The 6,000-nt window shown below is 49.7% G+C and overlaps 1 protein-coding gene across 3 annotated transcripts in view; it reads left to right on the top strand.

Annotated features, from left to right (window-relative positions):
* Nucleotides 1–324: 324 nt before the first annotated feature.
* Nucleotides 325–6,000, top strand: part of Vrk1 (VRK serine/threonine kinase 1) — a 75,567-nt gene continuing 69,891 nt past the window's right edge. Inside the window, exon 1 of one of the 3 annotated variants that reach the window (XM_042692733.1) lies at nt 325–404. The gene's annotated coding sequence lies outside the window, so the exon portion shown is untranslated. The other 2 variants (XM_042692734.1, XM_042692735.1) reach the window with 2 other exon arrangements.

Raw genomic sequence — 6,000 nt, 5'->3', positions numbered from 1 at the left:
ACATGGGAACATTTTAACGGATCAAGCCAGTGAACACACGAGCAATATTCACTTCAGTTTCTGTGGCACGGATGTGGTCTGAAGTGCTGACGGAGGCTGTAAAACTACATTTCCCAGAAGCCATCGGGGCCAAAGGGGGTGGCAACTTACTTGGCCGCTCAAAGACTCTATCTCCCAGCATGCAGCGGGCGCGCGGGCCGCAGTTCCCGGCATGCCTTGGGAGGCTGCGGGGAAGCACAGTCCCGCCTAGTCGCTTGCCATTCCTCCCGCCCTCCCTGTCTCTCGGAGCCAATGGGAAGACCCCGTATTGGAGGGTGCCGAGCAGCGGGCGTAGCTGCGGACTTGCGAGTCGGAGAAAGCGGCGGGAAGTTCGTACTGGGCGGAAGGCGACGGGCCTACTGCAGGTCGGGTAAACAAGACGCTGGCCTCGTCAAATTCGTACTGGGCGGAAGGTGACGGGCCTGCGGCGTGGGTCGGCGGGACTCTGTCCGCGCCACGCTCGCACTGGGCGGAAGGTGACGGGTCTGATGCAGCTTTGGTCGGTAGGACGCTGGTCTCTCGAAGTTCGTACTGGGCGGAAGGTGACGGGTCAGAAGCAGCCTGGGTAAGCTGGACGCTGACCTCACGATGTCCGACCTGGGTGGAAGGCGACGGGTCTGATGCAGTTTTGGTAGGCAGGACGCTGGCCTCACGCGGTTCGTGGTGGGCCCGAGGCGACTGGAGTGCTGCAGGCGGGGCTGCAGACTGGCTGGACTGGACGCGGGACGCGCTAGGTGTGTAGTGGGACGGAGGCGACCGCGACCGGCCTTTTGCTGCCTGGGTGGGCGGGACTGCAGCCTGGGTGGGCGGGACGCGGGACGCGCTGGGTTGGTGGTGGACCGGAGGCGACCGGTCTTTGGCAGCCTGGGTGGGCGGGACGCGGGACGCGCTGGGTTGGTGGTGGACCGGAGGCGACCGGTCTTTGGCAGCCGGGGTGGGCGGGACGCGGGACGCGCTAGGTTGGTGGTGGACCGGAGGCGACCGGTCTTTGGCAGCCGGGGTGGGCGGGACGCGGGACGCGCTAGGTTGGTGGTGGACCGGAGGCGACCGGTCTTTGGCAGCCGGGGTGGGCGGGGCTGCGGCCGGGGTGGGCGGGGCGCTGGCTTCGCGGAGTTGGTTTTGGGCCGAAGGCGGCCGGTCTTTAGCAGCCGGGGTAGGCGGGGCTGCAGCCGGGGTAGGCGGGGCGCTGGCCTGACGAAGCTCCTGGGTGGGAGGCTGAGGGGCTTGTGCAGCTTGGGCAGGCGGGACCCTGGCCGCGCGGTCCCGGGGTTGGTTCGCCGAGCCGGGCGCGGGGACGAGCATCTGGGGCTGGCGGCGTGAGCCTCGGCGTCTCGGCTGACCGCTCCTCCTCCGCGTCGTCGTCCGGCACGCCCGGGCCGGTTTCACCGGGCGCCACGGCGTCCAGGACCGTTGCAGCGGTGTCTGCAGGGTCAGGCGGCCCCGCAGGGTCATGAGGCCCCGCATGACCAGGCGGCCCCGCAGGGTCAAGCGGCCCCGCAGCGTCATGCGGCTTTCCGGGACGCACCGCGGTGCCCAGGGGTGGCCCCACAGACCGTGCAGGGCCACGCTGCAGCCGCGGGTCCTCCGCGTCGCCCTGGTCTCCCGGTCCGCCCCCAGGGTTAGGCCGGCCTTCTGGCCCGCACCGCCATCCGGGGCGGGGGTTGGGGCCGGGGCCCGGGTGTGAGCAGGGCCGCCGGGGCCGCGCTGCCTCGGGCGGCCTCGGTTCTGGAAGCCATTCCCGGAAGATGAGCCTTTACTTGTTGAATGCGAGCCAGGCAGCGGCCAGGTGGTCCCGGAGGACCCGACGGAGGAGGCGGCCGTGGCCCGGACCTGCTCCAGCGCGGAGCGGCACCGGCCGGCCTCCCCCCACCGACCTCCCCTCACCGGCCTCCCCCCACCCGCCCGGTGAGGCTCGCGGGGCGCGCTTGGGGCCGCGTGCCGAGGTTCCGCGCTTCCTCCGGCCCTCTCCAGTGACAGCCGGCCGCGGCTCCCACCCCGTCGTCAGGGGCGACGCCGGCGGCTTCCCGGCGCCCGAGGAGTTTAGTTTCCCTCCGAAAACCTTCCAGCCGATGTAACCACTTAGCTCCGCGGTCCGGGGGGGGACCGAGGGGCTCACGCCCATGGAGCCCACCCCTTTTCTCACTCCCGTCCCCATCAGTCTCCCAGTCTTGATGCCTGCTTTGTTCTTAGGAAGGTGGTGGTTACAGTTAGGCAAACTGTTTGAAGAGTCTCCTTAATGCTTTTTTTTAAAAAATCAGTCCTGGGGCTTGAACTCAAGGCCTGGGCTCTGTCCCTGAGCGCTTCCATTCAAGGCTAGCACACTAGCATAGCACCACTTCCGGCTCTGTGTATGAGGTACTGAGGAATCGAACCCAGGGCTTCATGCATGCCAGGCAAGCGCTCTACCACTGAGCCACCTTCCCGGCCCCACGTTTGTTCTTTTACAAAGACTATGGGAAAAAAGTTAAAAAAAGTAGACCAACATTTAATTTTGAGATTTCAGAATAAAGGCATTCGTGAGTGTGAGTATGAGTGTGAGTGTGTGTGTGTGTGTGCGCGCGCGCACGTGCACACGCGCACACGTTTTGGGTCTTGAAATTGGTCTGGGTGCTGTCCCTGAGCTTTTTAGCTCAAGGCTGGCCGTCTACCAATTGAACCACAGCTCCACTTCCAGTTTTTTTGTTGGCTAATTTAGGATAAGAGTCTTGCATGTCTTTCCTGCCCAGGCTGGCTTTGAAACGTGATCCTCAGATCTCAGCCTCCTGAATAGCCAGGATTACAGGTGTGAGCACCCAGCTAACAAGTTACTTCTTGTAACTTGACAAGGCTGAGCATTGTACTTTGTGGAAGAAATGAATCTACAGTTGGAATTAAGTTTCTGGTTAGATAAGATAATGTTCCTCTTTTTACAGAAGGGAATGCAACGTAAGCACTGTAGACAATTGAAGCTTTCTGTGTTGATATGTTTGCAGATGGTGCTCTGCTTATCTTTCTATTGCCCATCCTGTTCCGTGTTGCTACTGTAATGCAGGTTGAATTTAGTAATAAGCTTGTGATAGGCATTACTGACTTAGTGCAGTGCTAGTGTCCAGTCCAGTCCTATAGTGTGATGAATTCTTTTTGGGCTCAATGCTGCAAAAATTATGAGTGTATTTGTTAAACAAATGAGATTAATGGAGGGATGTGTTAAACATAAAGCCTGGCATATAGGAAGTTAGTTAAGTGCCCAGGAAATGGTTATGGAACGTTTGTGCTAAGTTTTATTCCAGTATGCAAATGTATATTTTAAAAATAACAGTAATGCAATTCAAGATGTTGATAGACCCTAAAATTAAATTTCTTAAAGGAAATAGGCCAGCCTTTTTTTTTCTTAAAGTTTGAGAACTAATGTGAAATAGTAAATAAATGCATGTCCCAGATGTCTAGAAAAGGAAAAAAAAAGCAGGGTTTTAATTTTGACAATTAAATTTTTTTCCCCCTAAAGGAGTCCCTTAGTATATATGTATATACTATGAATAGAAGTTTGATTTGAAAGATAAAACTTGAAAAATAATTTTTATTTGAAAAGTGAAACTTGGAAGTGAAACAAAGCTTTGAAATTTACTGTAAGTGGAATGGAGCAGGATGAGTCCTGGATTTATGCAAATGTGCAAATGCTCTCATCCCAAGTATCAGGCAGCCAGCCTAATGGGGATTAAATACTGCTGCTTTGTGTGAGGAAGAGTAAGTGAGTGAGGCTTTCAGAAAATTGGTCTTGATGGGTTCTGAGACTCATTGGTAACAATAGCACAGGAGAATATTTTGTAGAGGTTATTATTATTATTTTTCCTTACATGCTTGCTCTGGTGAGAAGAAATGGACTCATTCATTAAGCAGAAGTCCTTGTGCCTACTGTTGACCAGGAATTGCGCTAGGTTCAAGGTCTATGCTTGCTATTTTCTTGTTTCCTTTGTTTTAAATTAATTTAGACCATTCTTCTTGACCACGCATGTTCAGCATGCAAGCAGTCAGTGTATGTGTTAAAGCACATGCATTGCAAACCTTCACTATTGATGAAGTGTAGGAAATAGGGAATTTTAACGGGAATGGAAGACTGACAAATTTAGGAGGTTGTAGAATCTGCGTTAGTTTTCTCTTTGTGGATTGGCTGTCTAGCTGCTGTTTCCATGCCAGCAGATTTATCTATTTTACACTTAGTTCCTGGTTTTAAGAACCCAAAAGAGACTACATCATATAATTGTCAGTTTTCTCTTAAGATTTTTTTAAAAGCATGAAGTAAAAAAATCTTACAGCCAAGATAATTATAGCTTTATTTCACTTTTTTATTTTATTTTTATTTTTGTTCTTCCTTATGCCCCTATCCCTACTTTTATTAGGTTGCATGAGTTATGGTGGGGGGAGGCATACTTGCATTTCCATACATTTACAATATATTTCAGTCTGTATTACCCCCTCTACCACTCTCCCTCTTTAAAACAATTTCAACAGGTTTCAGTGTTCTACTTTCATAGTTGTCAACCATTTATTTTGCCTATCCTCCTTGCTAGCCCAACCCCTCCTGCCATGATCCTCTCTTGACAGAGCCTGTTTTTCTTTTCCTGTCCTCAGGCTGTTGGTCTCAAATTATTCTTACCAAGTATCAGCTGAATATGTCATCTTCTGATACTGTGTATTAGTGAATTGTGATCACATTTCACAACACAACTACTAAGTAATATTAAACCTCTAGTCTTTATAGACTAGACTCAAGGCATGTTGTTTATTGTGTAATATGGTAATAATCACCAGCATACAGGTTACAAATAATTATGAATCCTTATAAGCAGTTAAAAAAAGGCAATTTGAAATCAGGACATTTTTACATTTTTATCTACAAATGGTTGTACAAGGGGCTTACAGAATTTAATATGTCCATTTTTGTGTGTAGTGCATCTTGATCAGAGTCACCCTTCCCTCTTGCCCACTCCGATTTCCCCTTCCCATCAGTCATGTCATTTTCCACTTCCTTTCCCACATATGCACATCAAGTATTTTAACTGCATTTACCTACCATTCTCTTCCATTCATCTGCCTCCTCCCTCTAACCTCCCCCTTCATAACATGTTTCAGCTTCCTGATACTCATTTTGTTCAACCATGTTCGCTGTTCAAAGGGTTTACAAGTTGGAGTTTCACTTCTGAATATATTATACTTTAGTCAGCTTGGTTATGTACGTATGCATATGCTTCTGTGTGTTTACATTGGAAGTTGTATTTTGGGTGTAAGATCTACATAAGAGAAAACATGTATCCTTTGTCTTTCTGGGCATAGTTTACTTCACTTGACTTTTTCCCAGGTTCATCAGTTTCCCTGTGAATGACATAATTCTTGGTATGAGCAATTAAAAATTTTTTTTATGAAAATAGTCCAGGTTATAATATACTTAGTCTTTTTTTATAGGCTTGTAGAAAATGCTTTAGAAATAATAACTACTATATTTGTATTACTTTATGCTTCTGATGGGAATATGAAATACACAAGTACAGCCACTTTGAAAATTAGTTTAACAGTTGAAAAAGTTAAACCTATGCTGAACATATGGCCTAGCTGTTTCACACTTGGGAATTTATTTTAGAGAAATAAACTAATTCACTAATGTACGAACATATACGTGGATGCTTGTAGTAGCTTTATTTATAAGTCCAAGCCAGAAGCCATCCATGTCCTTCAGTTTGTCAAGGGTTAAATTGGATTTGATACACGGAAGGGCACTCATAACAAAAAGGAATCAGCTATTGATGTAGCGCTTTTGATTGAGCTTAAGAACTTCCTACCAAGTTAAGAGGCCAGTCACAAAGGTTGTGTGATTGTAGGATCTGTAACTGCAGGTAGTGGGTTTACCTTTTGGTAAATCAGGCGATAAAGGGGTGGAGAAAGGTGTTTTTGTTTTTTTTTTTAAACTTCCAACAAGGAGAGCACCAA

Source organism: Dipodomys spectabilis, unplaced genomic scaffold, assembly GCF_019054845.1.
Source record: "Dipodomys spectabilis isolate Male_0828 unplaced genomic scaffold, ASM1905484v1 ptg000157l, whole genome shotgun sequence".
NCBI lineage: Eukaryota > Metazoa > Chordata > Mammalia > Rodentia > Heteromyidae > Dipodomys > Dipodomys spectabilis.
This window is presented reverse-complemented; position numbering and strand designations above follow the sequence as displayed.